The sequence below is a fragment of the Eptesicus fuscus genome, chromosome 4, assembly GCF_027574615.1.
Source record: "Eptesicus fuscus isolate TK198812 chromosome 4, DD_ASM_mEF_20220401, whole genome shotgun sequence".
Lineage (NCBI taxonomy): Eukaryota > Metazoa > Chordata > Mammalia > Chiroptera > Vespertilionidae > Eptesicus > Eptesicus fuscus.
The window spans coordinates 570,022-589,623 of record NC_072476.1 but is presented as its reverse complement, the minus strand read 5'-3'; positions in this window follow the sequence as shown (position 1 = coordinate 589,623).

Sequence of the window (19,602 nt, the reverse complement as noted above, 5' to 3'; positions counted from 1 at the left end):
GGGAGGAGGAGGCCAGGGGGGGAGGGGTCCTGCTGTTTGCAGCGGTGCCTGAGCCTGGGCAGAGCGGGGGAGGTGGGCAGTCTCCGGAATGAGCGTTTTCCCTTCAGCAAGGGCGTTAGATTTGTATCAGAAGTCAGAGTCGGAACTCAATGGGACCTGGACCCGCATCCATCAGTGCCATCTCTCCACAGTCCCGGCTGAGCCCCACTCAGCACCCTTCCGCCTCGCGGCTCCCTGTTGGCCGCTGTCACTGTTGCAGAAGAGCAAGGAAAACCAAGGATGCTTCACAGAAGAGGAGGGACACTGTTTAATACGCCGGCGGACTCAGGGAACAGCCTTCCCAATCCGAGCGAAGGAACACGCATGGGGCTTTCCTTTATATCTCCCTCCCTGTGGTCTTTGTCCTACAAACATGGATTATGCTTCTGGTCCTTTTCGCGGGTCTTGCAAGAAGGCCCCCAGGTGTCGGGGGTCTCCAGGCCATATCTGACAGTCTGGCCTGGTGCCAGCGTTAATAACCCTCCCTCCGGGGCAGTGCACTGTCCACAGCCCCATGGCCTCTGTAACCGGTTCTGCAAGACCAGTATCTGGGAAGGAGACAGTGACTTAATTATAGGTTATCAGGAATGTACACTGAGCTTGCTGGCATGGATTCAGATCACTATCCCCCAAATATCAGGGTTACATTGGAATTAGCCCTTTTTAGCCTTCTCATCCCCACCCCACCTTGTCCCACAAGCTTCTCTTAGCTTTGTGGTACAACGACTACGGATATATGATGAACATGGGCGATGACTGCTCTTAACTGCTTCCAGCTGGAAAGGGACGATGACAAATAGGTTAGCATCCCGTGAGGGGTTTGTAGGGAATTCTGGAGTTTAAAGGCATTCCCGTCCAGTTTGCAGGCAGGCAGAGGTAAGCAGTGGTCCCACACACCTAGACTGCTCCTGCAGGGGAGCACCAGGTGTAGGTAGCCTTGAGGGTAGAGTTGCATAGTTCATCTGGGAGGCGACCTGTTGGATGTTGGGCCTCAGTACTTTAGGAGGAGATAAGAAAAAGGGATTAGTTTTAGGGAGAATTCAGCAGGACGTTTCTAAATTCCTTGGAGCATGTTGATCAGCCAGGTTCGTTGTCTTCTTGAGGGTGATCCACAGGGGGTGTTTCTGGTCAGAGGCCACCTTCCACTCAGGCTGGGCATCACTCGGCTGGTGGTCTGCCTTCACCCGGGAGTGGTGGATCCAGGTGTTCAGTCCTGCAACCTTAAGAGCTGAGGGGGTGGTTAATATGACTGGATAGGGTCCCTTCCAGATAGGCGTGAGGGGCTCCTTTTTCCAGTCCTTTACCCAAACCTGGTCTCCAGGTTTATAAGGATGTACAGCTGTTCCTAGAGAGATGGGTAGTAGGTCAGTAAACCACCTGAGGATCGCAAAGACAGTTTTTCCAAGTCCTTGTAGTTGCTTCTGGTTCCAAGTTCCCTATTTCCCCCAAATCTCCCTTTGGCGGAATTAAGGGAGGGGTCTACCATATAGAATTTCAAAGGGAGAGAAACCTACCCTGGGCCTCGGGGCACAGCATACCCGCTGGAGCACAAGAAGCAAGATATCTGTCCAGGGTAGGGTTGTCTCTTGGCATAGCTTAGCCATAGTCTGCTTTAGAGTCCAGTTCATGCATTCTACTTTCTCTGAACTCTGTAGGCTGTATGTAGGTTCCATCTAATTCCTAAAGCTTTAGCTACCTGTTGTACTATTTCTGCTACAAAGGCTGGGCTATTATTGGACCCTATGGTCAGAGGCATTCCATACCGTGGAATTACATCCTTCAGCAATGCCTTAGTGACTTCTCTCGCCTTTTCAGTGCGAGTGGGATATGCCTGGACCCAGCCTGAAAAGGTTCAAACAAAGACTAGTAGGTATTTGTTCCCTCTGCTAGGCCCTACTTCTGTAAAGTCTACTTCTAAGTCCTCAAAAGGAGCTTGCCCACAGCGCTGAACTCCTATCTGAACTCCTATCGGTCCCACAGGACCCTGTTTGGCGTTGTTCTATGCACAGAGGAGGCAACACTGAGAGACTGAGGCACACAGGAGGGAAGATGGGCAATTAGGTAGTACCTGCCTAACAAAGCTTCTAGAGCAGTCTTCCCTAAATGAGTGAGTTCATGCTGCTGGAGGACTGCCTTATGGGCTAACTGTTCTGGGACATAGACCCTAGGATCTGGGAGTATCCACCAGCCTTCCTTCGTTCTCTTGACCCCTTCTTATTGGGCCCATTCCTCCTCCTGAGGAGTGTACTTTGGAGGTTCAGGTAATTTGGGGCCAACATGATCCGTGACGGTGCCACTTGTTCTTTAGCAGCCAGCTTGGCTGCGGCATCAGCACGCTGGTTTCCTTCTGACACTGAGTCTTTCCCTTCCTGGTGACCTTTGCAATGGATGACGGCTATTTCCTTGGGCTCCCAGATTGCTTCTAGTAACTTTAAAATCTCATTCTGACTTTTGATTCCTTTTCCTCCGGCCATCAAGAGCCCCCTTTCCTTATACTGTATATGTCCCCATGGATATGCAGGGTTGTAACAGCCTCATTAACAGCCCGTAGATCCTGTACGGGGCGGTGTCATTAGTCCCAGGCTTTTTGACAGGCAAGAATGGCATGTTCCATGGATACGTGTATCATTTAACAAGTCCCCACTGAAGCAGCCGGTCTAAGTGGCGGATTTTGACAGGCTGTGCCCCAGGCTTTAAGTCAGTCAGCACCGGGGCGTGGTCCTTAGCCAGACTGGAGAATTCCAGTGGGAATTCCTTCTCTAATTCAGGTTCTAATGGTGAGGCCTTTGACTGGGGGGTATAAAGTCTCCATTCTTCCTCCCTTTGCACTGCTAGGGACAGGATCATTGGGGAGGTCTCCTCACTTAGGCGAAGCTGTGCTGAGCCATCTGGAGCAAAAGCGATTTCTGCCCCCATTTTGGCTAAAAGGTCTCTACCCATTAGAGGCACCGGGCAGCCTGGCAAGTACAGGAATTCATGAATTACTTGATGACCACCAAGTTGGCATCGGCGAGGGCGGCAGAATGGTCTACGAGTCTGATCCCCAGTAGCTCCAATAATGGTGACCTCCTTTCCTGAGAGAGGCGCTATTTTCTGTGTGACTACTGAGTGCTCAGCTCCTGTATCAACCATAAAGTCCACAGTCTGACCCCCAATTTTCATTTTGACCATGGGCTCGTGGGGGCCTAGCTGAAAAGAGCCCGGTCTGTCCTAGTCAGAATCAGCCATTGCAGCCCGATGGGATCTGCTTCAGGTGGCTCTGGCTGATAGCGACTGGGTGGAAGGGGGCCCAGTTTTCTTACTTTGCCGTTTGGGACATTCATTCTTCCAGTGTCCTGTCTCCTTACAATAGGCACACTGCTCTCATCTCAGGCTCACTCTTCCTTTTCCCCCTGGTCTGTATTCTTGCTTCCCTTTCTGATCTGTCTGGGAGCCTGAGCCTCTGAAAGCCGCTGCTATTATATTGACCCCTCTTTGTATTTTCTTTTCTTCCTCCCTCCTTGCCATACTGTCTCAGTTGATGAAAATCTTGTTGGCTATCTCCAGCAGTTCGGTGGCATTTTTCCTGAAAACCTTTCCAGCTTCTGTAATTTTCTCCTGATATCAGGCTGGGCTTGGCCTACAAAAGCTGCATTTACCATGGTTTGATTTTCTGGGTCCTCGGGGTTAAAGGGAGTGTAGATTCAGTATGCCTCACATAGTCTCTCATAGAAAGCTGCTGGACTTTCGTCAGGCTTCTGGAAAACCTCAGAGATTTTAGCCATATTGGTGGGCTTCTTGGCTCTGGCCCTGACCCCCTGGAGGAAGGCCAGCTGATATCTTTCTAGCCCGGTCCTTCCATCTTCTGAGTTCGGGTTCCAATCAGGTTCCTCATCTGGGAAGGCCTCCCTGGCCCATCTGTCTGTATCTAATATTCCTGCCGGGGCCTGGGTCTGGAGCCACTTCCGAGCCTCTGTTACTACTCTCATGTGCTCCTCAGTGTTAAAGAACGTGAAAAGGAGCTGCTTGCAGTCCACCCAGGTGGGCTTCTGGGTCTGGAAAATCATTTCTAGGAGGTCTACCATGGCCTGAGGTTTTCCAGAATAAGCTGGGGTGTGATGTTTCCGATTCAGGATGTCACTGGTGGTAAAGGGCTGATAATAATAGACTGGCCCTCCCTCCTGCAAGGTCCCATCTTCACCAAGCACTTGGGCACCCCGAATCTCCCTGAGAGGCATCTGACGTGCCGGTTGTGGCTTGGGCCCTTGTTCGGCTGAACGCAAACACTGCCCAACTGGCTCTGGAGAGCCCGGTTAAGGAGAGATGGAGTGGGTGGTGTTTCCAGACTTTCTGGACCCTCCACACCAGCGGGGGAGCACGTGGTGATGGAGGTGGTAAACCTGGCGGGACTTCCTGGGGGGAATTCCTGTAGCACAGGGGGCTGAGCTTCCTTCTAAGGGACCTGTTTCTTTTCTCCTGCCTCCTCTCCTTAGCCTGCACCTGCCCTGCCTGCCTCTCCTTAGCCTGCACCTGCCCTGCCTGCCTCTCCTTAGCCTGCTCCTGCCCTGCCTGCCTCTTCACTCCTGCTACTAAAACCTTACTCTGTCCCTTGTTACACACGCAGAGCTGGACCCAAGGCGGCAAGGTGTGAGCAATTTCTAACCAGCTGTCTATGTAGGGAAACTGATTGAGTGTCCAGGATCTTTCGTGACTGCATTCCAGACCACCCCGACCAGTCCCTTATCTAAGGAGCCTTCCGAGGGCCAGCCGACCCCGAAGGCTGGCCATTCTACTTCACAGAATTTCCTCAGTGTTTTGGGGTTCATTTTAATACCATAGTCTCCATTGAAACCCTTTTAAAATTTTTTCAACATGCAGTTGAGAACAGTGGGTTTACTTTGTCCCGACCCCATGATGATCGGTGGCGCGAGACAGACAAGGGAGGGGTGACCTGTTTTCACAGATCCTCACTCAGATGCCCGCCTGGCCGCGTCCCTTGGGAGCTTAGATTTGTCTTAGCTAAGGTGCATCCGTATGAATCCTGGGCCTGGTCACCTCCGAGTGGGGGTGAGTCACTGTTATGCCGTATGACAAATCGCGGAACTGCAGGTTGGGGCCCACTTAGACTTCGTAACCAAGGTCGTGGAGCCACACAAAGGAGAGGAGAGGGCAGGCCCTCTCCCTCCACACTCACACACTTTCACCAGACATTCACTCAGAGTTTAAAAACACAGTCCACCACCCGATTCCTGATTCTGATTCCTGAATTTCCTCCTTGATGAAGTCCTATGACTTCCGGGGAGGTGATCAAGCTCCCCCTTCCACTCACTGGAGTGGGCCTGACTGACTGGGGCCCCTACGTTACCGATTCTGTCGACAGGTCCAGAAGTGTCCATCCACTCTCTCCAGATGCCAGCCGGGTCTTAGGCTGAGGTACGGGAGCGCCAGGATTCCCCCCGGTTCAATTCTGCTAAAATCATCAGGGTGCGCCTTCCAGTGGCCTATCCTGCGCCCCCAGGCCCCAAGCCCTGTCCCCTCACCGGAGGCCAAAAAAGCCAAGCGCAGTTGGTTTCTCGGTCAGGGAACCAGCTGTTGCAGAAGACCAAAGAAAGCCAAGGACGCTTCAAAGAAAAAGGAGGGGCACTGTTTAATATGCTGATGGACTCAGGGAACAGCCTTCCAAACCTGAGCGAAGGAACACGCATGGGGCTTTCCTGTATATCTCCCTCCCTGTGGTCTTTGTCCCACAAGCATGGATTATGCTTCCGGTCCTTTTCTCGGGCTTTGCAAGAAGGCCCCCAGGTGTTGGGGGTCTCCAGGGCATATCTGGTGGTCTGGCCTGGCGCCAGCGTTAATAACCCTCCCTCCGGAGCAGTGCACTGTCCACAGCCCCATGGCTGCTCCACCTGTAACTGGGAAGGAGGTAGTGACTTAATTATAGGTTATCAAGAATGTACACTGAGCTTGCTGGCATGGATTCAGATCACTATCCCCCAAATATCAAGGTTACATTGGAATTAGCCCTTTTTAGCCTTCTCATCACTACCCCTTCGGTCTCTGTGGCTTCAGAGAAACAGACCACAAAGCGCTACTGCACTTCAGAGGCTGAGGGTGAAATTAAGAGCAACTTGCTCTTCATTTATAATTCATGCACGACACACCCCACGCTCCTGAGGAGCTCTCACTAACATCATCTCAAAACCACTCACAGCGACGGGAAAACATGTGTTCAGAGAATCCCTAATGGCACAGGAACTGTTCCAACCTAAAATGAGAAGACAGGACACTATTTACTATAATATTGTCACATAATATAAAGGCAGATCCGGAGGGGAAGGAAGAGCGGGAGCCGGGAGAGGAGGGAGAAGAGAAGGGCAGCGAGAGGGGAGCAGAGGGGAACGGAGGGGTGAATGGAAAAATAAAGTGGAACCAAACATTAATGCGGCTATTTCCCTTCTTCAGACTGTAGGGAGAGCTTGTTGTGTTAGGAGCTGCAGGGCTCACCCTGGGCGCTCTGCTCAGGCCCGAGGCCGCAGGTGAAAGGACCTTGCATGATCACGTCTTGTTCTTGTGTGGGTGCCTGCTCCACTCCGCACTTCGGAAGGGAGGCCACAGCTGGGCTGGTGGGCGCTCTAATTAGTGTTCCTAGTGCCTTTTGGACATAGGGCTGTCCCCAGTACCCAGGTCTGCGGGTGCGTGGCTTCCCATCAGTCGGGACCTGTCTCTGGGAGACCAACGCAGGGCCACCTGGTCTGCCTGGAGGGTGGCAAAGCCCGGGGCATCAGGGACGTCCTGGACCAGCTCTGGGGCTGGCTGGCTGGCTGGCTGGCTGTCCTGCGGGAGCTGGGTGCCTTCTTTGTGTGGGCATTTGCATTTGCATTTGCATTTGCCTTGTTTGTGTGCCTGGAAATGTGCTGCCTCAGAATGGGAAACTCACATCCAGTCCTGAACGCAGCCCTGGCTGGGGCGCAGCTTCAGAACTGGGGAGGAAGAGTTCTGTTGGCCTAAAGGCGTGGGTGCTCCTAGAGATTAAGGAACACAAAGGGGTGTGCAGGCTGGGCGTCTGCTGTGGATGATGGGGGAGGGGTGTGTCTTCAGTGCAGCCTCTTGGCCTCCTGAGGTGTCAGCATTCACTCCCCACACCTGAGCCTCTCCCCGCACCCACACCCTGCTTCCCCGAGGAGAGCACTTTCTGGGGCCCCCGCACCAGGGGAACCCATGGGAATGGGAACGGCACCCACAATTCCCTGAATCACCAGGGGTTCCAGAGCCATGCCCCTTCACTGAGGAGGACACAGTGCACCCCGGCTCCCGGGGGAGGGGCTGGGACCCTCAGGGCGGAGCAGAGGTTCGGCTGGGGACTCTGGGCGGCTCTGCTGATGGTGTAAAGCTATGTGCTTGGCTCCGTGGGAAGAATGACCACCTTTATCTATGAGCCGTCTGACAGGACTCCACGCTTCCCTCGCTCTGCAGGGTAAGGGACATCACGGCTCCCTCTCCTCAGACTCCATTGCCATAAAGAGGGGCTCCATGAGCCGGCTGAGCTCAGAAAGTTACCAAGGTGTGGCCAAGGCTGCCGAGGAGCAGTGAAAACTGACAACAACTAAGCTGACCAGTGGCTTTGCTGTCAGAAAGAGAAGGCCCTGCTGAGGTTGGAAAATGCAGTCTGAGTCACTGCGCCGGCCCAGCCCGCGGAAGCAGGCCTCACCCACACGTGTGCACTTGAGTACCAGGTGCCAGCAGGGGGGGGGGCTGGCCGCGCGGGGGAGGGAGTGGACGTGACTCGGGGAAGAGAGTGGCGTTAGGAGATTGCAGCGTGGCCTACAGAGTAACGTCCTGGTTCCTGGCCATCATCTGCGGGGTGGGCTTGGGGTCAGCGACTCTCGCGGGTGCACAGCCACACGGTCCCTGCGTCAGCGCCCAGCCCAGCCCGAAGACGCCTGAGACCTCAGCTTCCTTCCCGAGCTGCACCCTGCTCCTCCAAAGCTGGGGTGGCCGGGTGGGGCGAGTCAGGTGGGGAGCTTGCTGTGCTTCAGAAGGGAGCCCCAGAGGCCTTCCACGGGCAGAATGAGGTGCTTCTAAGCTCTGTCCCCCCTTGGGGACTGGTCCCCACACGGCCTGGGCACAGGCCTGTGGCTTTGGGAGTCTGCCGACGGCAGAGGAGTGGGCTGCGGCACGTGCCCCCCAGCGGCAGCGGCAGGTGGGGCAGCCAGGGCTTCGTTAGGCAGACGCTGCACTGAGGAGTGACGGGGACAGGGAGGCCGCCCGTCCAGAACCTTCCTGCTGGCAGGTGGGGGCTGAATTGTGGCAGGTGAGCCACGCCGTTAAGCCAGGCACCTGGGCAGTCCTCCGGGACAGGGGACACACTCTCGGGAGGCCTTCCCAGCCGTCTTCTCTCGGCAAAGCCCCAGAAGCCAGAGCCCGAGGCTGAGAGGAGCTGGACCCGGGAACTGCAGGGCGGGGCGCTGCTGCGACTGAGAGCAGAGGTGAGTCGGGAGGAGCCCCCTGTGAGCGTTGCGGACTCTCCTCCTCGCCTTCCCCTCCCGCTTCATTTCAACCTGAGCCCAGAGCTGTTTCCCGGCTCATGTTCAGTCTTGCGCTCCCAATGTTTCCAGCCTGGGACAGGGGTGGAGGAGCCACCTGGGAAAGAGGAGCCTGTGGGTTACACAGAGCCACGTGATCTGCTCACCTCAGGGTCGTCCCAGTGCCACGGGCAGTGGGTTTGGGGGACAAAGAGGTTGTGAGTGGGTGGAGCTTCCCCATATCCTGACTTCTAGAACTCTAACCTCTCACTGCAGCTGTGCAGCGGGCTAGCTGGGGGGTGGTGTCCAACAGGACGTCTGATCACAGAGGGCCTTGTGCTGTGTGGCCTGGACAGTGCAGCCCACGTGTTTAACCTCACCCTCCTCCTGTGTGTGAGTGTATGTGTGTGCATGCACACAAACACGTGTGCATACTCATACACACATACACACACATGCACGTACACACACATGTGTACGCATACACATGCATACTCACACGAGCATGTGCATACTCGCACACATGCACACACATATACTCTCACACGTGCATACTCATTCACATGCACATACATGCATATCCACACGCATGCACACACACATACTCACACATGCACATGCACACACACATGCATGCATTTGCAATCTCTGGGGCTTTCTGTGCTGCACCGTGTCAGGGCCTCCTCTCGCCTCCCCCAGCCAAGGTGCTTTACACAGGCAGCTCTTTACTCCCCTCATGGGAGCACCCCTGGGAAGCGCGGACGCTGGCGGCACACTGTGTCGCACTGGCCCAGCTGGTATCCCTGCTGTCTGGCACTGCTGTGCTTCATGCACACCCCCTCCCACCGCAGAGCCACCTCCTGCCCAGATCCCACCTGTCCTCCAAGGCCTGCAGCTCCATAGACCAGGCGGCTCGCTGTGTGAGTCAGGGAGGTGGTCTCTCCGGCCGCCTGGCTCAGAGGCCCCACCAGGGAGCGTTCTGAGGCCAGGGTCTCGGTCTCCTTGATTTTTCCCTGCTTCTGCCTCCCCTCTTATGGCTCGTGGCTCCTGTCAGAGTCGTGCTCTCTGCACACTCCTGTTCTCAGGAGCCCCAGAACCTAGGGGACCCCAAGACTCCCAGAAGTCAGGCAGCCAGAGAATCTCACTTCTCTAACTCAAAGGCCTACTCCGGCCAAGTTCAGAGGAATCAGTTACAGAAGTGTGACGCTCGTCCCATTCCCGCACGAGTGAGGATGTACAGTCCCGGGGGGCGGGGGAGGGGGACTGTTAGATGGACAAGGGCCTCGAGGCCTGGGCCATCCTCACTAAATGCAATTCTTGCTGAATGTTTCATGCAGACCAGCTGTGAACAGGAGGAGCTTGACAGAAACACAAGCAAGTAAATGCAGCCAGCATCACAGGAGAAATCAATGTGCAGTGACCAAGGGTGTGCATGAGCAATGGCCGGCCTGCGTTCCCGAGACAGCTCTGGGCGCGGATCCACTGCCTGCCTTTCCACAGCCACCTCTTGCTCTTAGTAGAGCATCCCGGCGACGAAGCCCAGGCGTTCAGTAACAACGCCAACAGCCCGTTCCTCCGAGACGCTGTAAACGAGATCATTTCCAAGGCGCTGACGTCTTTTCAGTGTTGATGGCTATGCTTTCATAGGTGAAATGAGCATTCCTGAAAAACACAGCGAGCACACCTGGACTCGGAGTGCTGTGGGACTCCTTCCGCCCCTCCCGGTCCGGCCTCCACCCCTGCTGCCCGCTCCCTGCACAGGCGGCTCCTTCGGCGCCTGGCTTTTGCTCGATTGGGGCTGATAGGGATCCAGGTCAAAGATGAGAGGGCAGAGGAGAGGGGGCCGGTGTTTGCCACCCTGCCCCCACCCTCCCTGACTTACTCCAGGTCTGGGAGGACCATCTCTCGGCTGCCTGAGGTCCGGTGGGTCAGGCTCCCCCCATTAACACCCCAGCTCCCCCTCTCCCAGTTCCTGATGTCCCACTGTCCTTTGCTGCTGCTCTTAGCCCTGCCCTCAACCCCACAGCAGTCCCTTTAGCAACCACTCGTTGGTGCTTCTCAAAGTTTGAAATGCACAAGAACCACCTGAGGACTGGTCCCCCACGCCCGCTCCCACAGGAGAGTCTGCCTCGGGGGCTGGGTGGGACCTGGGAGCTTTATCTTTTTTTTTTTAATATATTTTATTGATTTTTTACAGAGAGGAAGGGAGAGGGATAGAGAGTTAGAAACATCGATGAGAGAGAAACACCGATCAGCTGCCTCCCGCACACCCCCTACTGGGGATGTGCCCGCAACCAAGGCATATGCCCCTGACCGGAATCGAACCTGGGACCCTTGAGTCCGCAGGCCGACGCTCTATCCACTGAGCCAAACCGGTTTTGGCGGAGCTTTATCTTTAACCAGCTCTCAGGAGGCGCCATGTTGCAGTCCTGACCACACTTGCGTAGCTGTCCTTCAGTGTGACCCTGTGGTGTTCCCTGCGTCCTGAGGGCCCCTGCTGGCCAGGGGGAGGTCACAGTAGCAGCTGCATGCGTGCAGAAGGCCTGTAGTCGCCTGCACTCCCCGGTGGGGTGCCCCATGTCCTGGGCTCCAGAGACTGGATTTTTATTTTATTGGATTTTCATTAATAAAAATAATTAGCTCTGAGTTAATGAAAGTCAGTTGGCACATTCAGCATTCTACCTAGAAATTCCCATAACCAGACCGACGCGTCCATGAAGCACCATTTCTGTCTCCATGTTCTGGCAGGGGCATTCGCTAGTTGTTCAGGCATTTTTTCTGCCTCCAGTTACCAGTCCCCTCAGGGCACCTACGCCCTGTGCCTGGCTCTAGGCCGTCGGCGCAGGCTGTCGGTTTATATTGCATCAGCGCCGTGATCCTAGGTAACCCTCTCTCTCAGGTATGTCCTGCTGCATAACACCACCCAAGATGTAGTAACTCCAATCACCACCCATCCTGTTCTCTCCTAACTCTGTGTGTTGATGGGTTCAGCAGGGTGATTCTTCTGCTCCACGTGGTGTTGGCTGGAGGTAGAGTTGTCTGGGGGTTCAGTGTGATGGAACATCCCAGATGGTCTATTCACCTGGTCAGCAGCTGGGTCGCTGGATGCTCAGAGAGGGCTGTCAGCTAGAACACCTCTATTTCTGTCCATGCAGCTCGGGCTTCGCACAGCATCTCAGCTGGATCCTAAGTGTCAGGATGAGGAAACTGTGCACAGATGCCAGGACATAGCTTCTGGTGCCTTCCAATGCCCAAAGCCAGTCACAGACCAGCTCAGATTCAGGGGATACAAGTGCTTCCCGTATCTGAGAGCAATATGTTCCAAGGCCCCAGACGGTGCCTGAGGCCCTAGATAGCAGCGAACCCATACACATACACATATGACGAGGTTTAGGTTATAAATGAGGCCAGCCAGTAAGAGAGCCACAACAGTAACGAATAAGGAAACAGGACGCTGCAATGGAAGGTGTGCGGCGCTCTCTGTCACATGCCCTGCGCACCCAGTGGGGGCGATGTGAGGGCCGCCGCGCCTACGGGAGGAGTGAGTGAAGGACTCGAGCCACGGCGAGGCTTCTCCATCCTCACTGAGCACGGGTCATGCGCTGTGGCAGCAAGACAAACACGCATTTCTCTTCCTCCTTCACAATTCCGTGGACGGGAGATTCAGTCTTACCACAGATCCGAACAAGCTCAGCATGAAAAATTTCCCTTCCTTGTTGAGTCAAGAGCTTCCACCTTTCCACTCAGAGGAAGACCTTTGCCATCATTACAACTCTTGTGCTTCGGGGCCACTGATAAGTAAATCGGAGGTCCCTGAGCACAGCACGTGACACTGCTGGTCAGCCTGCAGCCTGAGGCGGCTACGTGCCTCTACGGAGAGAACATGCCGGACGAAGGGCTGACCCTTGTCCCGGGGGGATGTCCCGGGGGATGGAGCAGGACCCTAGAGATTAGTTTGCTGGAATTTTCCATTTAGCATTTCAGACCGTGGCAGCCATGGGCACGGAGCCAAGGGAAATGAGCCCCGCGAAGGGGGCGGCTGTAAAGCGATGTCACTCCAGCTCACACTCCTGCAGGAACTCCCACCGCCTTTTGGGCCTGAGCATCCAAAGTCCTTCCGAAACCCATCCCTGCCATCCCCTGCCCCACGCCCTGGGCTCCGGCCACGCCCGGGGTCCTGGCACTGCCACCACCAGTGCTCAGCTCCCCTCGCTCAGCCATGCCACGGCCCCAATTCCTAGCCTGGCAGGGTGGCCTTCAGCAAGTCCCTTCACTTCTCCGAGGCTCTCTGGACCCATCACAACCACGAGGCCATAGGCATGCTGTCCTCACGGGGGAGGACGATGGCGACGACGACGTGCAGGAGCCCGGAGCGGGGCCCGGCAGCCACTGTGCCTGGCAGAGCCCTCCTTCCGATGGCTCCTTTGTCAGTCGTATACCTTCTCAAAGACGTTTCTCACGCTGTCCTGTCCCCTACCCAAAGCTACCCCCACCCCCAAAAACTAACTCTGAATGTACAAGGAACTAAAAAAAAAAAAAAAAAAAAAAAAGCAGTGTGCTTTTCCTGTCCTGTGGCCAAGGGAGAGGAGGGGGCGAGAGAGCAGCGGTTCTCAACCCTCCTAACGCCGCGGCCCTTTAATGCAGCTCCTCATGTTGTGGTGACCCCCAACCACAAAACTATTTTCGTGGCTACTTCATAACTGTAATTTTGCTACTGTTATGAATCGTAATGTAAATATCTGTGTTTTCCAATGGTCTTAGGCGACCCCGGTGAAAGGGTCATTTGACCTCCAAAGGGGTCACGACCCACAGGCTGAGGACCGCTGGCCTAAGGAAAGACAACTTTGCGTTGGCCACTGGAGTTGCAGAGATTCAGACTCAGCTTGGGATGGGGGCGGGGGTCGGTCACGTCTCTTTCTCTCAGAGAGTGAGGACGGTCTCATTCGAGACCATGCAGTGCTTCCGTGGCTAACTATGACATGTGTCACCCTTGGAAAGCATGAGTAGAAGGGGAAAATATTAGAAAGTATTTGACCTTCAAAGCCCCGCAGTCTTTTGGATGAATTGCCTGGCATTGCCACAGGGAGATTTCAAATGGTTACTCGCCCGAGATTCTCATAAATCAGCTTCGGCAGCCAGACACTAAATTGAACTCGAGGGACAAGAGGGAGAGCATAAACATTAAATACACGGTCTTTCAAGTGTGTCCCTTCATTCCCTGACTGTTCCTTTAAAAAATGTTTTCTCTTTTTATCTGACATTGCATGAGGGAGTCAGGGGTCATCAGTTTGATTTCTGACCACATTGGCAGTGGGACTCAGAGAGAGAATTCGGGAAAAAGCAGAATGTGGGATTCAGCAGGCCCTGCTCCATCACGTTCCAGTGCCATGTCATCTGGTGAGTGGCTTGTGCTCTCCGAGCCACAGTTTCTCATCTGTAAAGTGGGAATAACCACGCCTACCACCAAGGGTTGCTGTGAAACTTAAGTGGAGGCACATATATAAACGGCAATATGTAGTGGGCACTCAAAAAGAGGTTGTTCTTATTGTTATTATGCTTGATATTCTTAAAACACTTTACTAGCCACCAATAAGGGTCCTAGGACCTCCATCCACACCTCGACGCTCTTTCATTCCTCTTGTTTTGTTTTTATTCATAGCTCTTATCAATACATGATATAAAATATGTATTCCCTTATTTTTAATTATATTAATTCCTCATGGGAAATGTGAGCTTGAGGACAAAGATCTTGGTTTTATTGCCAAATCCAACAGTTATCACATGCCTGCCACATAGCAGATATTCAATAAATATTTGTTGGATGAATGAATGAATGAATGAGTGAGTGAGTGAACCTACTGCTACACTCTGGTTTCTAGCTTTCACCCAGCCATTGAAAAGGCAGAACTACCTCCTCTCCTGGTGTGCCCTCTGCAAGTTCAGCGACGGTGAAGGAGGTGAAACCAGGGTGTTTGTTCTGGGCATCTTTGCTGTGAAATAAGCCACCCTGAGCTCCGTGGTATAAAACACAAACACCTTACTTTGCTCACGACTTTGTGGGTAGGAATTCTGGGGTTGAAAGCACCTGCCGCCAGGTGTTGGCTGGGCTGCAATCACCTGAAGGCCCGCCGGGGGCTGGAGGACTCAGTCCCCACGTGCTCACACGTGGTGGCACAGATGCTGGTGTCAGCGGGACCCTGCAGGGGCTTCCCCAGGCACACCTACCAGGCCTCCCCGTATGACAGTCCTGGGGTGGTGAGATGCCTCAGGGGCTCCCCCAAAGCATGCGCCCCAGGGGGACAAGGCCGAAGCTTTGCCGTTATTGGCCTCGCCTCGCAATCACGTGGTCAGAGCAGTAGGCAGCCCACAAGTGCGAGCGGAGGGACCAGGCCCTCCCTCTGGCTGGGAGGAGAGCTGAGGCCTCTGAGGCCGGGCCTTAAACCTGCACTGTCTCAGATGCCCCCCGGGGGGGGGGGGCGGGGGGACAAGTATGAAAGGGAAGGGAAGGGGGTGTGGGCAGTAGCAGAAAGTGGTGGGGACTGAGGGAGCCTTCGCCCTGTCTAGAGGGGCCATTTATAACTCAGCTCAAATGAAGTGTGAATTTGCAGAGGAACTTCCCAACTTCACAAACACTGTGTGAGCCGAGGAGAACAGGTCCGCAGGCCCCTGGTTCCTCCGTGGTGACTGCCCGAAGCCGGTGCTGTGGGAGGACCGAGCGCGGGTCTGCCGCCTGTCCTCCCGGGCCTGGGGGACGCGGCGAGCACCCTCTCCAACGGGAAACAATAAGAACTGAGTGAAAGGCCCCGTTAGTAAAACGAGTTGGTGCCCGTTCTGAGAGCTGGAAGGACGGGGTAGGCAGAATGCCCTTCCTCTCACAGGAGCGTGAGCTGCCCTGCGTGGCCGGGCCTGTGCCGCACTCTCCCAGGCAGCAGGCGTGGCGCCCACACAGGCTTCTGCACCAGACTGCGCCCTGCAGTGACCCGCGTGCGCGGTGACGTGGTGGCTCACCGGCTCACCCGGACTCCGGTCACCCGGCTGACGGTAAGGCCTGTGCCCCCGGGCCTCAGAGCGGGCAAAGGTTTGCCCCTCACTTGGAGCACCGCTGGCTGTGTTTGTGACAGAGGAGCCTTCCCATGGTAATAACAAACCGAGCCACCACGGAGGGAGCGCGCCGTCTTCTGTCCTGGATGGGCATAGGTGTGTGTGTGTGTGTGTGTTTGTTAATCTTTAAAATAGTCCACTTTATAGCTGAGGAAACTGAGGCAGAGGAGGTGAAATAACCTGCCTGAGGAAGCACAGTAGCAAGTTATAACCCTGTTCTGTTTCAATCACAGCTTGTGTTCTGGCCCCGGCTGGTGTGGCTCAGTGGATAGAGCATCGGCCTGAGGACTGAAGGGTCCTGGGTTCGATTCCAGTCAAGGGCACGTACCTGGGTTGCAGGTTCCCTGGCCCTGGTCAGTGTGCGTGCAGGAGGCAACCAGTCGATGTGTCTCGCTCACATCGATGTTTCTGTCTTTTCCTCTCTCTTCCTCTCTCTCCAAAACCAATGGAAAAGATCCTCGGGTGAGGATTAACCAAAAACGTCAAAGTGTGTGCTCTGAAGCCCCGGCTGCCTGGCTGTTTGCCTTCCTCGAGGCCCCATGGACCAGAGAGGCCTGAACAGCTGCATCTGTCAGGATGGGGCATCACTGGGCGGAGGGGGGGCTTAGGGAGGGGGCTGCCTCCCACGGCCCTGCAGGTGCCCTCATCCGCGGGCCATTGTCCCGGAGCGGCACTAGCACAGGCGCTCAGCGCAGTCGTGTGCTCAGGGGCCTGGCCCAGGCTGGGAAACGCAGACTGCTGGGCGCCAGCAAAGCCTTCGTACGGTGACGGTTAGGGTGCCAAGAGGACCAGAATGCACACTCACCCTGTCTGGAGCCAGACTGCAATCATTCACCCGTCAAACAGATGCTGACGGAGCATCTGCCGGCCCAAGAAAAGCGGCCGCAGGAGGGCTGTTCGGTGAGCATGTTACCAACCAGCCCTGGCTGCATGGCAGACCACGGACGGCTCTAAAGGGAGCGTATCTGAGGCTGCACGGGCAGCGGGGGAGGGGGTGGTCTCTAGGAGAGCACCGCGTGGCTAGCTTTATGGCCCCTGTTTACCATAAACGGGGGACGTGTCCTTCCTTTTAGTTTTGTCCTATGCAGATGTATTATTTATTCAAAAAACAAATGAAGCAAGTTAAAATGACATCTGATCATTTTAAATTGTTTTATCAAAGGATATTAGAAGTCTCAAAGAATCTCCAGAAAGTCCAAAGAACCAGATTAAAACGGCAGAATAAGGAGAGGCCAGCCAGCCACATGCAGCCAGAATCGTGCTGCAGCCCACGCCTGGCCCCACGCGCCGCTCCCCGGGCGCCCACGCCGGCACGGCACCGCCTCACCTCACGGGCTTTGTTACAGAAATGTACAGACATGTGCTAGTACACACACCTCTGCACATATGCAGTGTAATATGTGTATTCTCCAGGGATGGTTCCCAGACCCCGGGTCCCTCCGGTGAAATGGAGCAGCATTTGCACATCACCTGTCGGCCACTCCAGGCCACGCCCCTTTCCTCGTGCCGTGTGAGCGCCAGGTGGGCAGTGCTGTGCCATACTGCTGAGGGTTAAGGACAGGAGGAGGTCTGCACATGCTCAGTCCACGGCAGCCGGACAGGCCCTCTGCAAGTGCGGCCGCAGCAGTGCTTTCCTTTCTCATGTTCGCTCGGCAGGAGGCTGAACCTGCGGAGCCAGAGCCCACAGATGAAGGCAGACTGTGTGTGTTCCCCACACGCAGGCTGTGACTGAGCCCAGTGACACCGGTCCCTGGTCTCTCGCCCTCCAAACAGACCTTCCCGGTCCACGTGGCCCAGCGTGGCTGCCTGGCGTCCCCGGCTCTGGGGCCGACAGAACCAGGTCCCAGTTCTAAACTCCCAGGAGCTGTGGTCTTGTGGTTCCAACCTGGATCCAGTGCGATCAGGCTTAGCCTAGGGCAGGGTCACGCAATACAGTCCTGCCCACAGGGCTGCCCCTGAGCACAGAACTCAAGTCTCCAAGGAAGGAGACCAGCCTGAGGCCACACCCAGGAAGATCCTCACTCAGAACCAAGGAGGACCGGACGATGATTCAAACGTTGTCGGCTTTGGGTTCGGGACATTCAATGGACCCCTTCCTGCAGGCCCCACTGTGCCGAGCTCTGAGGATCCGCGCCGCCCCCTCCCCAGGCCTGCGTAGGGTTAGGGGGCCCTTGTCCCAGGGACATGGTGACTGCTCCGCGTCTTCAGCCGACAGCCACACGAGTGAGCAGAAGCACACCCTCCCCACTGACAGCTGCAGCTGGGAAGCCTGCGCTTCAGGAGAGACCCTGGGCCAGACCACCCGCTAAGCCACGCGGACCAGGGAGGGCTGAATGGCTTCCGTGGGCAGCTCCTGGCCCACAGAAACTGTGAAAAAAGTTTGTTCTTTTCAGCGGCAAAGCTTTGGGGTGACATCATACAGCAATGACACCCAATCCATCCGGGATATTCTCAGCGGTCAGGGTAAGCCCGTCCTGGAGGCTCCTCCACCGCAGCGCTCTCCTGATGTTTTCCAAAAGGCAGATGACAAAGGGCACATCGCTGAGTCCTGGACGCCCTCAGCGCAGGCCTGGGATGGAGCGTGGGCCCTGGAGCAGCCTGGCCAGTTCCGTGACCAGCTCCACCCGCTGGCCTTGGTAACAGTCTCCTCTTCTGTAACGTGGAGATGAGGTTAGTGCCCACCTCAGACGGCGCACGTGCAGTCGGATAACGACCAGCACAAGCGTGTAAGAGCCAGCAAAGTCAGTGCTTGCTGACACTGGCTGGTGTGGTGTTAGCGGTACTGTTGGAACTGGCAGGATTAAGGCTGAGTAAGAACTGCAAAAAGAGCATAAGACTATCTGTTCCCTAAAATTTCTGTTTAGAGACGAAGCTCTGGTTTGAAGTAAGATAAATAACTTCCTGCAAAGGGCACAGAAGAACTTCGATAGCAGAAGTGCGGAAAGTCATCCCAAACAGTGCTCTGTACCCCCCCTCAGGCTCCGGGGGTGCCGACCGCCCGCTGCGGCAAGTGGCTGCTTCCAGGGGCCGCACTTGGCCTCTGAGCCAGACTCCCGGGCATAAAGGAGGAGCCAGGCTCAGTCACCGTGGGCATGCAACAGAGACCTGGTTCTGAGAGAAACCAACTCAGAAGACCTCACCACTCCCTCTCCCTCGCCCTGGAAACCCCTGGCTGCTCCAGAGCTGCCCACTCCAGGGAGGGCAGCCGAGGGCAGGAAGGCCAAGAGGAAATCAATCCTGTGTTTAATGGAATCCCAGCTAAGGGTTCTTTCCAAACTCCAGTGGAATTAGGACCCCAGGGTCAAAACAGCTCGGTTCCAGCCCCAGTTCAGGCACATACAGCTGTGTGCCTTTGGGCATGTCACTTACACATCTGGACTCAGTTTCCTTGCTGTAAAATGGTGCAATTGATGCCTACTTGGCATGGTTTTGTGAGACTAAACCAAGATCACATGAGTAAAGCAAAGTATCTAGCACACAGTAGGCCCTCAATAAATGGTAGTTAGACATTTACCAGGGTTTGCTCCTTGGGATAATAAAACTGCCTTCAAGTTGTTGCTATGAGGACTAAATGAGGTAACAAGTAGAGTACCAGGCACACTCTGTCCATAGTAGGTCTTCAACAAGTTGAAGTCTATTCTTCCTAGCAGTTCCTAAAATCTCTTCTCCTTCAGGGAGTCTTCCCAGACTAGCCAGAAGAGGGTCGGTAAATTCCTCTGGAGCTTCTTGACCAAATTTGAAGACCCCTTGGCGTGAGCACTGAGGGAGACACCAGCTGGTTAGCCACCAAGCCTGTTCCCTCTTCTTGGGTGCACCATTGGACCGCACTTCCAGGCTCTTGTAGCTGTGTGTGGCCTGTGCCTGAATTCCAGGCAGAAGGTGCAGACAGAAGTGATGCAGGCCCTTCTGTGTCTGGCCCTTGGAGGCACCCCTTACTGCTCCTCTGCTCCTCCGTGCTCGC